Genomic DNA, 16,634 nt, shown 5'->3' with positions numbered 1-16,634 from the left:
CTCGCTGCCGAAAAGTAGGATAAAAGAGGTGAGGAATCTTGGATTGGCTGTAAATAAAGACTGAGGCCTGAAAAACGATAAATGCTTCATTAAAGTTGAATCAGAGAGTGTTTAAAAGCATCCAGAGTGAATTTGCTCTGCAGCCAGCTGTAATGACAATCTGCCTGACCGGGAAAGTTATTAAGGTTCATAAGCCACAGAGCGAATTCATCCCGGATGCCCAAAGGGCAACGGAAACTTGATTCAGTGATGTGACTTTAAGTTTTTGCTTTAGGGATTCTCTCCTGACTGCTCTTGGCCGCCTCTGAGCACACATTTGGTTTAGTTATGAAAACATCCGATGGGAAGAGAGGATGAAAAAAGAGGCAACAACACAACTTAATCTGAACCGTATGTGGACTCATTTTCTTCTTTTCTTACAATCTTGCTTTCCAGAATGCTTCCAATTCATCAGTGATCTAGTGGGAATTGGAAGAGGAAAACCAAATAAAAAAATGGAGGGGGGGGGGGGGCTTAAATGCACAAGAATGCACATTTGCAAAACATCACACTAACACCAAAACTAGGTACTGACGAGACTGTGAATAATTTTTAAAACCAATGAAGAGACGAGAGCAAGACATGAACGGATACTGGTGGTTTTGAAGCAGAGATGGTCTTAATTATGTGGGTTCAAAACAGAATGTTCCCCAAATCAAAAGGGATCACTGACGCCGACCCCCCCCCTCCAAACTCCTGGATACGCAACATTATGTTCACAAACACTTCAACATGTGATGACACCCACATTTTACAACATCGCAGGTTTGGATACAACTGACCTACAGCTTAATAATGGAATCCCAGCAAATAAGTTGCACTGCAGTATAAGTTGCAACTTTTCTTCTGTATTATCAACGCTTTAATTTAGGACTTTGGTGCATTGTTGAGGTGTACTTTTTATTAGTGACATTTATTATTGGAGTTTATTTAGTTTATTGCTTTGATTCCTGTGAAAGTCCGATATAAATAAGTCATTCTAATGATTATTATTAGTAACAAATGTGGGATTTTCAGTATATAAGCCCCTGTGACTTATACTCTGGTGCATCATATATACTGAAAAATCATGTCTTTATTATTAATAATAATCATAATAATCATAATAATACCACCTATTTCTTAAATCAGATTTTTCTCAGGAATTAAAGAACTAAATAAACTCCAGTAATAAAAGAATAAATACAAAAATAAAAAGTCCACTACAACAGTGCACAGAAATCCCACATTAAAGAGCTGATGAAAGAGAAAACAGGTGTGACATACTCCAGAAAGCCCAGTAATCCCCAGAGTAATCAATAATTAAATTAATCAACAGTTGCAGCCCTACACACAGCTGCAGAAACCTTCACAGCTACATATCACAGTTTATCCCTGAAATGACATTTTAATTGATGCACCTGCAGGTATTCAGGCCAAAACTCACACTCCATTTTTAGTGTGGTGACGAATAACAAAGCAGGAAGTGTTTGGAATTAAACATTCTAATAGACAACTTCCGGGGAAGCTCACAGACCGTGCTGTCAGAGACCACAGTCCACAAGGTGTGCCGACGGAGTCCGTTAGCACCTCCATGGGACAGACAACTACCCGCTGTGGCGGAACCCTCCGCCACTCTCCAATGACGCTGTCCTTGCACGAATTGCGGAATCATTTGGAAATGACACCATTTTCATTTCTCGCCAGGGCTTCGGGAACAGCATTTGCAACACCCAACATCTGTCCTCAGAGCTGAAACGCTGCAACAATAAGACCTCGAACATTGAGGTCACAAACAAATGCTCACTCCGGGGTTAAGAAGCGTGAGTGTCACATTTCCGGGTTTTATAAACACGGGCCTCAAATAAACTCCACTCGCAGATCCGGCCAATATTTATGTGACCTGTCCTCAAATTCCTGACGCTTCTTCAAAGGACAGATGAGTTGGGAAAAGCACTTTATATGGCGAAGCAGCAGCTGTAAACATCAGGCAACATTTCGAGCTGTTTGGCCCATTCGCTCCTCCGCTGCAGGATTTATGTCAAACACACAAAACTCTGCTTGTTTTCCACAACATTCCTCCTCCTCCTTCTCATTCCTGCAAAGTGGAGTAACCTCCATTCCCAGCTTCCTGCCTCCTGTCAGCCAGGAAGATCAATAGTTTGGGTTAAGAACACTCCGCTGCTTCATATTTAGATTTGGGAGATTTTGCCTAAGCCTGTTAGGCAAATCGCTTTGCACATTTACCGAGTAAATAATTTAAGTCCTTCTAAATGGATGTTAAATCCTGATCTTTGCCATTCAGCTGACACTGTGCAGAGCTGCGTGTTTATTATTCCACATAATCAATTTTACTGGGTCTTTTTGTTCCAGCGGGCTTCCCCTGTTTAGAAAAGCTTGTAAACAGTGTGTCCGGATGTGGCACAAACCAAACAGCCACATGTGTGTGTGTGTGTGTATGTCTGTTGCACGCTTGCACAATCATGTGTACTCTCACACACAATTTGCCCTGTTTAGACTGTGGAAATGAGTCATCCGCTCGCGCCAGAACCGTCTGAACGCCAACAGGACGACAGAGAGACGCCCGGAGTCTCCGGTGTGGCCCGTGGGTCTGCATCCCAAATGTGACACCGAACACCTCAAAGGGCTCACGACAAAAAGCCGCGTGGTGTCACCTGACATCAAAAGTATGTTTGGTTAAATATGATCAAAGGAATTGATTGGGCAGACTTATTTGTATATTTGGTGAAGATCTGATACAACAATAAAAGTTATAAATAAAAAAGAAAAAAAACACTTGAGCTGAAACGACACATTACCCTAATTTAAGAACCAATATCACAAGCCTCTGTGCGCCAAACAATTAGCAAAAGTACAATTTCCTTGACTGGAAACTGCTTAATTGTACACACAGCTTCTTTTACTTCATCTCCTACTTCCTGGAAAACACTCATTATTTACCCTGGTTGAACCTCCACTGGATTATTATAGTTAATATTTACAACCCCAATTCCAGTGAAGTTGGCATGTTGTGTAAAATGTAAATAAAAACAGAATACACTGATTTGCAAATCGTCTTCAAACTATATTGAATTGAATACACCACAAAGACAATATATTTAATGTTCAAACTGATAAACTTTATTGTTTTTGTGCAAATATTTGCTCATTTTGAAATGGATGCCTGCATCACGTTTCAAAAAAGCTGGGACAGTGGTATGTTTACCACTGTGTTACATCACGTTTCCTTCTAACAACACTCATTGAGTGTTTGGGAACTGAGGACACTAATTGTTGAAGCTTTGTAGGTAGAATTCTTTCCCATTCTTGTCTGATGTACAACTTCAGTTGTTCAACAGTCCGGGGTCTCCGTTGTCGTATTTTGTGTTTCATAATGCGCCACACATTTTCAACGGGCGACAGGTCTGGACTGCAGGCAGGTCAGTCTAGTACCCATACTTTTTTACTGCGAAGCCACGCTGTTGTAACATGTGCAGAATGTGGCTTGGCATTGTCTTGCTGAAATAAGCAGGGATGTCCCTGAAAAAGACGTTGCTTTGATGGCAGCATGTGTTGCTCCAAAACCTGGATGTACCTTTCAGCATTGATGTTGCCACCACAGATGTGTAAGTTGTCCATGACATGGGCACTAACACACCCCATCACAGATGCTGGCTTTTGAACTTTGCGCAGGTAACAGTCTGGATGGTTTTTTCCTCTTTTGTCCGGAGGACACGATGTCCATGATTTCCAAAAACAATTTGAAATGTGGACTCATCAGACAACAGCATACTTTTCCACTTTGAGTCTGTCCATTTCAAATGAGCTCGGGCCCAGAGAAGGCGGCGGCGTTTCTGGATGTTGTTTATGTATGGCTTTCACTTTGCATGGTAGAGTTTTAACTTGCACTTGTAGATGTAGCGACAAACTGTGTTAACTGATAATGGTTTTCTGAAGTGTTCCTGAGCCCACGCGGTAAGATTCTTTACACAATGATGTCTGTTTTTAATGCAGTGCTGCCTGAGGGATAGAAGGTCACAGGCATTCAATGTTGGTTTTCGGCCTTGCGCTTACGTGTAGAATGGTCTCCAGATTCTCTGAATCTTCTGATTATACTGTGGACTGTAGATGATGGAATCCCTAAATTCCTTGGAAATGAACGTTGAGAAAAATTGTTCTTAAATTGTTGGACTATTTTTTTCCACACAGTTGTTCACAAAGTGGTGATCCTCGCTCCATCTTTGCTTGTGAACATCTGAGACTTTTGCGGATGCTCCTTTTATATCTAATCATGACACTCACAATAAGTGTCCTCAGTTCCCAAATGCTGTGTTGTTAGAAGGAAAGGTGTAACACAGTGGTAAACCCAGCTTTTTTGAAATGTGTTGCAGGCATCCATTTCAAAATGAGCAAATATTTGCACAATAACAATAAAGTTTATCAGTATGAACATTAAATATCTTGTTTTTGTGGTGTATTCAGTTGAATAGAGGTTGAAGAGGATTTGCAAATCATTGTATTCTGTTTTTATTTACATTTCACACAACGTCCCAACTTCATTGGAATTGGGGTTGTATAGTAAAGTTCATGTTTAAACTTGGAGAAAAAAAAAAAATCAAGCCTCTGTGTCATGAGTGATTGGTAATGAAATGTATATATATATATATATATATATATATATATATATATATATATATATATATATATATATAAATTGTAAATAATCGGCAGATATATCGCGATTGTAAATTTTTCCCTCCACAATACCAGTATCATATCGGCCACCTAAAAAAAAAAAATCAATATCGGTCAGGCTCCAATGTTCTCTGCACGGGAAATAATTCCTCCCTTATGCTGCATTCACGCATAACGACGACAAGTCACGAATGCCACAAAGTATACATTCTTGGCCGCTGATCATGAATGTGATAATTTGAGGCAGAGGCATCAGGTATCCTCAGAAACTGCTGCAACCTGTTACCATGCATTACGATTAATGGCACGTGTTGCTGGAGAGTTATCAGGAACCATTACACACAGTCAAGAATAATGTTACGTTCTGTCTCATTGTGAATGAGGCGAATTGTCTCCATACACACACTCATATTCATCCATCAGCTGCTGAACAATTCAGATCACTCCAGTTTGCTCCTCAAAATCCACAGCAGAAGAACTTTGTGATTGCATGCTTATTTGGGCTCTGTGCCATGGAGTGGCGCAGAGAGGAGGAGGAGATGGCAAGAGCCGGATGTATGGCTCCATGCGGCTCTCGTCTCGTGCGTTTTCCCAAACATCAGGCACATGCAGCAGCAGGTGGAACACCTGCAGGAGCGTGCTGATGAGCATTGCACTGAAACCTTTAGGCGACTTGGCATCACTGTCCTTCTTTAGCATACTACAGCAATGAAATTGAATGTGGTGCAGTTACAGTTGTTCTTAAAAGTTTACATAACCTGGCAGAATTTTTGAGTTTTTGGCCATTTTTCAGAGAATATGAATGATAACACAAAATCTTTTTTCCATACATGGTGGTTGTGTGAAACCATTTATTGTTAAACAACTGTGTTTACTTTTTTAAAATCATAATGACAACAGAAACTACCCAAATTACTCTGATCAAAGGTTTACATACCTCCATTCTTATGTTCTCTGATGGTAAAGCTGCCCATTCTTCTTTGAAAAAAGCCTTCAGTTCTTGTAAATACTTGGGCTGTCTTGCATGAACTGCAAGCATGGCTCAATGATATTGATGTCAGGAGACTAAGATGACCACTCCAGAACCTTCACTTTATTCTGCTGTAGACAATGACAGGTCGACTTGCTTTGTGTTTTGTATCATTGTCATGATGGAATGTCCAAGTATGTCCCATCCACAGCTTCCGGGTTGATGAGTGCAAATTTTCCTCCAGTATTTTCTGATAACATGCTGCATTTATCCTGACATCAACTTTAATGAAGTTTCCTGTGCCTTTGTAGCTCACACATCCCCAAAACATCAGTGATCCACCTCTGTGCTTCACAGTAGGAAGGGTGTACCTTTCATAATAGGCCTTGTTGACTGCCCTCCAAATGTAACGTTTATGGTTGTGGCCAAAAAGTTAAATATCTTTTTATATCCCTTTCCTGTTTTATAAAGTTCAATTACTTTTTCTTTGACAATTCTTTTGCCTACCCTATGACTCAGAAGTCAGAAATGTCAGTGCAGTACTGGATGAAAGATGCAAGGATCTGTCAGGAACCCAGATACTCACTGTCCTTTTATACACACACACAGTGATTACAAGCAAACAGATCACATGTGAGGATGGTTACCTTTTGTAGCCATTCAAGCCCGTTTGTGTCAAATTGTGTGCATGTTATCAGGCCAAAATCACCAGGGTATGCAAACTTTTTATCAGGGTCTTTTAGTTAGTTTCTGTTTCATTATGATTTAAAAAGAGTAAATACGGTTGTTTGACAATAAATGGCTTCACACAACCATGAACCATGAGTGAAAAAAAAAACATTTTGTGTCACCATTCATATTCTTTGAACAACGGCCAAAAAAAAAAAAAAAAAAAAAGCTTGCTAATGTATGTAAACATTTGAACACAACTGTATGTACTTTGGGTCAATATAGTGCCCATGGATCGCCAGGGGCAATGTGCTAGTATAAGTGACATCATGATGACATTTATTATGTGGGTGTGTAGAGTACACATCGCCCCTCTGCTGCCTTTCATTACGGCACTGGTTTGTCTTTTAAGTCCACATCATATCATCACGATACTAAACGCCGTTTTTGTACATTCATGTTGATAAAGCTGTCATTTGTAAGAATCTGCACCTTGTTATTGTAGAAAATACAACAAAACTGCACTGATGTGAATCAGATGCGAGTCTGGAGTCAGGTATGGGGCCTTTACCGGCGACATCAGACTCATCGCTGACATGCATCTGACATAAAGCACGCTCAGAGTGACGTGATGAGAATCCACATCAGAGTTTTTGAGGTGATACTGTCGCTTTAAGGACTTCCCACGGTGCGAGACGTCGCGCAGCACTCTCAGGCGCCATCATCAGCCTGTTTCAAGCTGAAAACCTCCACATTTCAGGCTCTATTGATCCAGGACGTCATGAGAGAACAGAGACGTTTCAGAAGAAGTCGGTTTCAGCATTTTATCCGGATATTCCACTGTTAAAGGAGATTTTTTTAATGAAAGACGTGCGGACGGGTCCGCGCGTCGGGACGCAGCCGGCGCGGTGCGGCAGCACAGGAAAAACACCTCCGTGTTGATAACCATTTGTAAAATCCAGGCGGCTTTTGATGGCTTTCAGTGGAGTGAGTATATGAGAAATTGTTTAACAGCTGGACATGTTCCAACTTGTCCTTAAGGCTTCCAACAGAGGTGTTTTTCCTGTGGTGGAGCGTCGCGGCGGCTGCGAGCCGACGCTGCAATCCGCCCGCACATCTTTCATTAAAAAAATCTCCTTTAACAGTGGAATATCCGGATAAAATGCTGAAACGGACTTCTTCTGAAACTTCTCTGTTCTCTCACGACGTCCTGGATCAATAGAGCCTGAAATGTGGAGGTTTTCAGCTAGAAACAGGCTGATGACGGCGCCTGAGAGCGCTGCGCGACGTCTCGCACCGTGGGAAGTCCTTAAAGCGACAGTATCACCTCAAAATCTCTCATCAGACGTTAAAATTTTCACTGAAAACCAGCTTAATTTTTCGAACCGTGTCCACTTCGATGTGTCTCACAGGTTTAGAAAAAATTTTGATCAAACAAAGCGCCAGTCTCTCAGCAACTTCTCAGACAAAGGAATTCCGACGAGGGGCTGGACGACTCCTCCCACAAGGAGTGCTCACAGGCGAATGACGTCACCGACAGGCGTGGAAAAACTCACGCATGCGCACGAGGGTTCAAGCATGTCTGACGTTAAAACACATGAATGAAATCCATATAGTTTTTGAAAAAATTAAAAGGACCTATACTTTATGGACAGACCTCGTATATGTCCTGGCAGTCAGGAGGATATAGTAATAACAATAATGCAAAAGAAAGAACTTTCAGACGTTGGTGAGTATATGTGCTCAAATAAGTGCTGTTCTGGAAGGCTTTCAAAAGTGCGTATGGTTAATCAAAACTTTAGATGTCATCACACTTAACCTTATTCATTTTGTAAACTTAACTCGTAATTTTATATTTACATCAAACAAAGCATAAGAAAGAAGGGAAGGTGCTTGATTAATTACGAGATCCGATGCTGTTTCTCCTCGAGCTATAAGAACCCTCCCATTCATTAAGGGATCACGGCGTTCAATTTTAAAAATCATAATGACAACAGAAACTACCCAAATTACTCTGATCAAAGGTTTACATACCCCCATTCTTATGTTCTCTGATGGTAAAGCTGCCCATTCTTCTTTGAAAAAAGCCTTCAGTTCTTGTAAATACTTGGGCTGTCTTGCATGAACTGCAAGCATGGCTCAATGATATTGATGTCAGGAGACTAAGATGACCACTCCAGAACCTTCACTTTATTCTGCTGTAGACAATGACAGGTCGACTTGCTTTGTGTTTTGTATCATTGTCATGATGGAATGTCCAAGTATGTCCCATCCACAGCTTCCGGGTTGATGAGTGCAAATTTTCCTCCAGTATTTTCTGATAACATGCTGCATTTATCCTGACATCAACTTTAATGAAGTTTCCTGTGCCTTTGTAGCTCACACATCCCCAAAACATCAGTGATCCACCTCTGTGCTTCACAGTAGGAAGGGTGTACCTTTCATAATAGGCCTTGTTGACTGCCCTCCAAATGTAACGTTTATGGTTGTGGCCAAAAAGTTAAATATCTTTTTATATCCCTTTCCTGTTTTATAAAGTTCAATTACTTTTTCTTTGACAATTCTTTTGCCTACCCTATGACTCAGAAGTCAGAAATGTCAGTGCAGTACTGGATGAAAGATGCAAGGATCTGTCAGGAACCCAGATACTCACTGTCCTTTTATACACACACACAGTGATTACAAGCAAACAGATCACATGTGAGGATGGTTACCTTTTGTAGCCATTCAAGCCCGTTTGTGTCAAATTGTGTGCATGTTATCAGGCCAAAATCACCAGGGTATGCAAACTTTTTATCAGGGTCTTTTAGTTAGTTTCTGTTTCATTATGATTTAAAAAGAGTAAATACGGTTGTTTGACAATAAATGGCTTCACACAACCATGAACCATGAGTGAAAAAAAAAACATTTTGTGTCACCATTCATATTCTAAAACCAGCTTAATTTTTCGAACCGTGTCCACTTCGATGTGTCTCACAGGTTTAGAAAAAATTTTGATCAAACAAAGCGCCAGTCTCTCAGCAACTTCTCAGACAAAGGAATTCCGACGAGGGGCTGGACGACTCCTCCCACAAGGAGTGCTCACAGGCGAATGACGTCACCGACAGGCGTGGAAAAACTCACGCATGCGCACGAGGGTTCAAGCATGTCTGACGTTAAAACACATGAATGAAATCCATATAGTTTTTGAAAAAATTAAAAGGACCTATACTTTATGGACAGACCTCGTATATGTCCTGGCAGTCAGGAGGATATAGTAATAACAATAATGCAAAAGAAAGAACTTTCAGACGTTGGTGAGTATATGTGCTCAAATAAGTGCTGTTCTGGAAGGCTTTCAAAAGTGCGTATGGTTAATCAAAACTTTAGATGTCATCACACTTAACCTTATTCATTTTGTAAACTTTAACTCGTAATTTTATATTTTACATCAAACAAAGCATAAGAAAGAAGGGAAGGTGCTTGATTAATTACGAGATCCGATGCTGTTTCTCCTCGAGCTATAAGAACCCTCCCATTCATTAAGGGATCACGGCGTTCACTCTGACTGCACTTGGCCTGTGCGCATGATGTAAAAACGCAGGTTTTCTTCAGACGCTGTGTACTCAGCGGAGGATTACAGGGATTGGAGGTGAGCTCCATCAAATAGGCTTTAATAGATAAGGTATGAGTGAGCTCTGATTATACAACATGTGTTTCTGGGGTTTGACACAACTCTGACTGGACAAACAAAATGTCCCAAATGACATCATGATTTCCATCCACGTCTACGCGCACACGCAAGAAAAAGTAAATAAATCACCAGCTGACTTTGTTGGTTTTCCCGATACACTCCTCTAGAGGAGAAGAACAACTTTAAACCCTCTCTGATCTGGAAGCACGCTGCTATTGTGTTAAAGACAGGATGTTAACACCCCCCCCCCCCCCCCCCCCCCCCCCCCCCCCCCAGTGTGCATGCAGGAGGATGGCATCTCCTGCATGACCCCAGCGTGTCACAATCGCCTCGGTACTGCCACCCCCCGTTTTTTATTTTGCAGGAAGTCGCGCATCAGCGTTTACGTCCTCTCAGCTAGCTCATTGTTACCTCAGCAGCAGAAGGAAACAAATGTGGTTCCGACTGGACGTATTTTCGTCTCTTCTGCTTTTGTTCGTTTCAGTGGAGGAAAAAACAGAAATCACTGTGTGTGTGTATGTGGTTATTTATGTACAGTACATCAAGGTACGTCTGAGTACAGACAGAAAAACACACCGTACGACCTTTATGATGTAACGTTTCATCCTTCAGCAACAACAACAAAAAAAAAACAACGCACGTGCCAACAAAGGTGCACAAAATGTTCCACTTTAGCAGCAGCTGCAGAGACAAGCTGGATGCTGACTTACCGCTAAAGAGCTGGGCAAAGCATAAATTATGTGTATTATGAAGAAAGAGAAGGAAAATGGTGTAATGCACAAAAAAACAAACAATAGATTAAGTGGTGATAAAAACAAGGATTATATGCAGCACTCTTTTCATACTTTCAGAGTGAATCTCAAAAATGATCCAGTATTTGAGCACTAGCAGACCTACAGAAGAGGAAATAGGGTAAATTTTCTATGATGCAGAGGTCAAAGGTCAAGGCCATTACACACTGTTCGCTTTAGCTTTAGGAAAGACTTCTGTCATGACAAACTCCAAAAAGCACCACGAGTGACTCGCTAACACAGCAGACTTACATTTAATTTTACTTTATTTCCTCCACCAACCAATGGGGGAGTCTGGTTTACTCAGGTCCTTGACAGGGGTGGATCCAGTGATTTTTTTTTTTTTGGGGGGGGGGGGGGGGGGGTCTAATTCTTTGTAATTCCATACTAGTAGTAAGCAACTTTTAAAAATTTGCAAAGCAAAATATTAATTTTTACTGTAAACCATATATTTCATAATCACCAGTGAATTTTTAAACAGACTGGCCAGGAATCTCCAAAAACACTCTATAATAGTATCACGTAGATCGTTGAAGTTTAGCCTACTTACATGCTGTAGTGGGCACAGCTAACCAAAATGTTAGCTTCGATAACAGCTAAACAGCGAACTGAAAAGTTATCTTTTATAAAGCTAAACCGTTAAACCACCCAAAAATTTATTGGAAGCTACAGCTAACCGATAACTTTCAAAATTGAGTTTTAACACCACGATCACAAACCCAAACAATGAATCACCACTTCTGTGCTGTGAGGCAGAGATCTTGGAAAATAAAGCAGTTTTGACTTATGGCTTTGATTTTATAAATGTAAATATTCTGTATAGAATAACTACATTAATGACAATTCTGTCATTTGTACAAAGTTAAAATATAACTAGGGATGTCCCGATCTGATCACGTGATCGGAAATCGGGCCCGATCACGTGGTTTCAGACTTGATCGAAATCGGACATTGCATCCCGATCAGGAATCTGATACAGATTTTATCCTCATTATTTTGATCAGCGCTATTTCAGGTTCATTATTGTAGATTAATGGGCCTTTCACGCGTCGGAGGTGTCAGAGGCGTGAGACGCGTTGCTTTAGAGGCGTTAGAAGCATCGCTTTAGCTCGGCTTTTGGCGTGACGCTATTGACGGGAGCGCACATTGCCGCTTGTCGGTACGCTGACGCGGTCAAAGTTCAACCCAGTCTTTTTTTTTTTTTAATTGAACAAAAGAAAAAACATAAGTTCAAACGGACAGAGGTGGGGGGAGTTACGCGTGCAAAGTTTCTTTCACAGAACTGCTGTTTGTGTGTTTACGTGCTCAGCCTGACGCCTCAATTGAATGACAAGAGGATGATGGACACTTTCCCACCAAAACGCTTGCTCAGTCATCCCTCCGTGCGCAGCAGGACCCGGTGCTGACCAAGTCCTCAGGACGACGATCTATCATCTGATTAACAAAAAGAAAAAAAACAAATTGTCCTGTGATCGTTTGTCTGCAAAACAGAGCGAGAGATGGTGTGCGCACGAGCGACATGCACACTCATCACATTTAGGAGCACATCTTAAAGAGCTTCCGTCTTCATTCACGTTCACTACGCTGCTCTGAACTTGTGGAACACTGATAAAGCATCAGAGGGGCACACTGAATACTGTCAGGATGCCAAATGTAAGTTGTTTTTTTTCCTTTTACTTTTCAAGTTGACTTTTGAACTTTCAACGCTCTGAGCTGTGACGTAGCTTCGCACTGTCCAATAGGAACAACGCGTCGGGCCAAAACACAGAAGACTAGTGGCAGAAACCACGGATCTGTACAAATGGTAAATGGACTGCATTTATAAAGCGCTTTTCTATCTGCATCAGACGCTCAAAGCGCTTTACAATTATGCCTCACATTCACCCCAATGTCAGGGTGCTGCCATACAAGGCGCTCACTACACACCGGGAGCAATAGGGGATTAAAGACCTTGCCCAAGTGCCCTTAATGATTTTCCAGTCAGGTGGGGATTTGAAACACAGATCAGTGCAGAAACCACGTGTCTGAAGAAAAATCCTTGGAAATGTTTTTTGTTGTTGTTGTTTGTTACCTCAAAATTTCTGATTACTGTTTAAAAAAAAGTTTAGAACACTTGTAATTAAAATAGCTAAATCAATACATGGTTCTTTAAAAACCTTCTATCTATAAATTAAAACTACCTGTTATTTCAGATTAGATAATTTAATGTTTAACATAAGGAACCTTTGACATTTATTTTTTGACAAATAAAATAACATGGAAATTTGTACATTTTTTAAGTCTGGTAGATTATTACTTGATTGTTCAAGCTACCTCAAGGAGAAGTGCACTGTTTAAGTGATAAATAATAAAATAAGGTGATTAAAATGAAATTATTATATATTTAGCATTTGTTCATTGTTCATTCAGTTTTTTAAAGTATCAGATCAGGACTCGGTATCTGCAGATGCTCAAAATCAGATGACTCAGAATCGGATCGGGGCCAAAAAACCTGATCGGGACATCCCTAAATATAACACATAACTTTTAATTTTAAATAATGCACTAATTGTGAAGTTTTGTAACAAACACACAGATGCCAAAGGGATTATGGGTAAATTACCCTCCGCTAACAAATTCAAATATACATTTATTCATTTATATAGCGCCAAGTCGCAATGAGATTGCCTGAAGGCGCTTCACACAGCATAATAAAAGCAGAATAAAACTGAATTAAAAATTTATAAACACAATAAAAAGACAAAACCATAAAAGAATACAAAAATAAAAACACATCAAAACACTAATGATAAAACAAGAAAAACAAATGAGTCTTTAAACGTGATTTAAAAGTCTCCACAGTATCCTACTGTTGTATGTGTGCCACGAGATTGTTCCACAGAGCTGGGGCACAGTAAGAGAAAGCTTTGTGACCAGCCGACTTTTTATTCACCCTGGGAAGACATAAAAGTCCTGCACCCTGCGAACGCAGGGCTCGAGTTGGTACATAGGGGCTTACCAGGTCAGTCAGATAGGGAGGTGCAAGTCCATGAACAATTTTATAAACTAATAACAGTACCTTAAAATCCGATCTTGCAGTGACTGGAAGCCAGTGTAGGGATGCCAAAATGGGCATTTTCTGCTTTGTGTCAAACGTCTGGCAGCAGCATTTTGAACCAGTTCAAGACCCCTAATACTGGACTGCAGTAAACCAGAAAATAGAGCATTACAATAGTCCAATCGAGAAGAGACAAATGCATGAATCAATATCAATAAATCATGTGTGGTGGTTTACATATAAATGTGCTTTTGTAAAATATCCCATTTTTTTCATATGTAAAAAAAGAAAAAAAAAAAAAAAGCCATTTGTAAAAGCCAAAGGTCACGTTGTGATTAGACAACCCTCTGATATAGCCTGATAATACTGCCATGAACACTACTGGCCAGTAGAGACCGTGAAACCTTGCCAAAATAACTATTCCAAATAATCCGTGTCTGCTACGTTTAATCTGCGTGGAATTTAATAAACACAAACTGAATTTCAGACATCTTATATTTATTACTCTGGATCAAAAATGACAAACAGTGTTGTAAAGGACAATAACCAGGACATTATGGAGCAAACAGGAAGTGAATGCAGCTCACAGCGTTTTCAACTGAAAATAATGGAGAAGCAACCTGAGCTGCTTCTGGCATTTTTATATAAAACAAACACAATAACAACATCTATAAACCCAGAGAATATATTCATGAGAGTTTTAGGCACAATATACAAAGGGTTTAATGCTGTTGTCCGTGTGGAGCCTGATCAGAGCCTCTCAAATGCATTTCTCTCCTGTCATGAACTTTTACAGTACCCATAATGCACTGTACACACACCATGTCCAAACTAAAACCTTTAAAATTAGTGCAATACTTTAAAACTAAAACATATAGCTGATATTTTCACTTTATAAAACTCCAGACGTGACGTTAATTTAAATAATTTGTCCAAAATTAGTTACGTTAAAATTTTAACCGTAAGTTAAAACTATATGCCTCTGGATGACTTGGGTGATACTGCTGGCTGGTTAGTAGGGTGTCAAGAGAAATGGTCTCATTTTGTTTGTGTTCTGTGACCAGTTCTCCTCTGATTGCAGAGGACAGAGCAGTTTCTCCTGAAACCAGCTCTCCTCTGTTTGTAGAGGATAGATCTGTACGTCTGCTACCAAACATTTAACAGGTAGGCTCTAAAATCTTTGATATCAGACTTTAAAAATGTTTATTAACTGTTAAAGCTTTATTCATTAAGCAGCACTGTCGAGGTTTCTGTTTTCCAGATTACGGACTGAATTAAGTCTCCTCATTGTGCTTTGGTTTCCAAGTTTCTCATAGCAGAACTGCACAAAATAAATGAATAAATAAATAAAAAAAAAACTGCCACTTTTTCTGGCATGGGGGTGGAGCTTGGGACAAGGGAGAACACACCAAAATCAAATCAATGAAGAACAATCCAATCTTTTAAATTCACTTGCTTTGACATTGTGAAATGGTGTTTGCTTGTTTTGACATTTTCAATCATTTAAATAAATGATTGAAAACATAATGTAGAATTTATTTTCATAAAGAGTAATGTGACATTTCTAAATATTTAGGAATGTCACATTACTTTTTATGAAAATAACTTGACATATTTTCAATGATGCTACATATGAATGTGGGGAACTTGATAAAAATTCAGATAAAGGGGCAATAAAGTATGACTTCACTTGGTGAAGAGATCTGAATTCGATCACTGCATGCAGCTGACAAACAAACATCACAGCAGAGTCGACTCGTTGCCTCGGTGGAGGTTGGCGCTCACCGAGTGTCCCTCTAGTTCGCGTTTGGACGTGAAGAGCTGACACAGTGTGGGTTTTTACAAGTGCTACTGATCACCTGAGCAGGTGATTTCACAGACAATCTGGACTTTAAGTCGAGGGGAGGAGATGATTTCACACTGTTGGCCACCGTTGTCCTCGCTCAAAAAGAAAGAAAAAAAAAAGATAATAGAAGAAACGGCACTGTGACTGTGCGAGAGGTCCTCTGGCCTTCTTGTTTTGGCCTGTGTTTGGGTTTGGACACATTTGGGGGAAAAACTGGATTTGTGGGGGTTGTTGTCTCCCACCGGAGCACGAGTAGATTTCTCACAAAAACACTGACAGTCACGTCCGGCCCTCTGCGGACAGTAAATCACACTCTTCACCATAGTGTTTCCGCACAGCAGCCTCAATCTCCCCCTCAGCTGGAAATGCAATACACCACAAACCCCAAGACCCGGGACCACCCAGCAGGCATCTGAGGTCGCACACATGCAGAAAAACAACCATGCATGTGTTCATACACACACATTAAGATTTCTGAACCAGTAGTCATGCAGGAGGACGGGTTTGTGGTGTGGAGATCAGTCGTATCAAAGGGTCTTTGACTCTCTGATGTGTTAAACGTCTGCAGCCCCTTTAAACACTAAAAATAAAAATAAATAAATAAATAAATAAATAAACACAAACTCAACTCAACTGGGTTGCGGTTTGAGACCATGTGAGCCCGATGACACATGCAGAGCTGAACAACACTTTGGAATTCTCACTCCTGTTTGTTTTTGACCAGGAGGTTAACCGAGACGCTTGCCGTTGTTGGACCTGCTGTGGTTTCCTGAACAGTGTCGGTCACTGCAAGTGTGACGAGCTGATCGGCAGCTGGTGTCAGCAGCTGTGAGCGATGTTAAACTTCTCCAAACTGTTCTTAAACACCACTCGATTGAGACACTTACACGGAACTCGAAAGCAATCAAACAAACAAAAAACTATTGTTTCAGAAT

General features: G+C 40.5%; 1 protein-coding gene across 1 annotated transcript in view; it reads right to left on the bottom strand.

Annotated features, from left to right (window-relative positions):
- The window catches only part of spata5 (spermatogenesis associated 5), a 253,710-nt gene that overhangs the window by 220,577 nt on the left and 16,499 nt on the right, over positions 1-16,634 (bottom strand). The gene's annotated exons all lie outside the window — the stretch shown is intronic.

This window comes from Thalassophryne amazonica, chromosome 11, assembly GCF_902500255.1.
Source record: "Thalassophryne amazonica chromosome 11, fThaAma1.1, whole genome shotgun sequence".
In the NCBI taxonomy this organism is placed as follows: domain Eukaryota; kingdom Metazoa; phylum Chordata; class Actinopteri; order Batrachoidiformes; family Batrachoididae; genus Thalassophryne; species Thalassophryne amazonica.
Note: the sequence above shows the minus strand (reverse complement) of the source record. Positions and strands in the feature narration are given on the sequence as shown.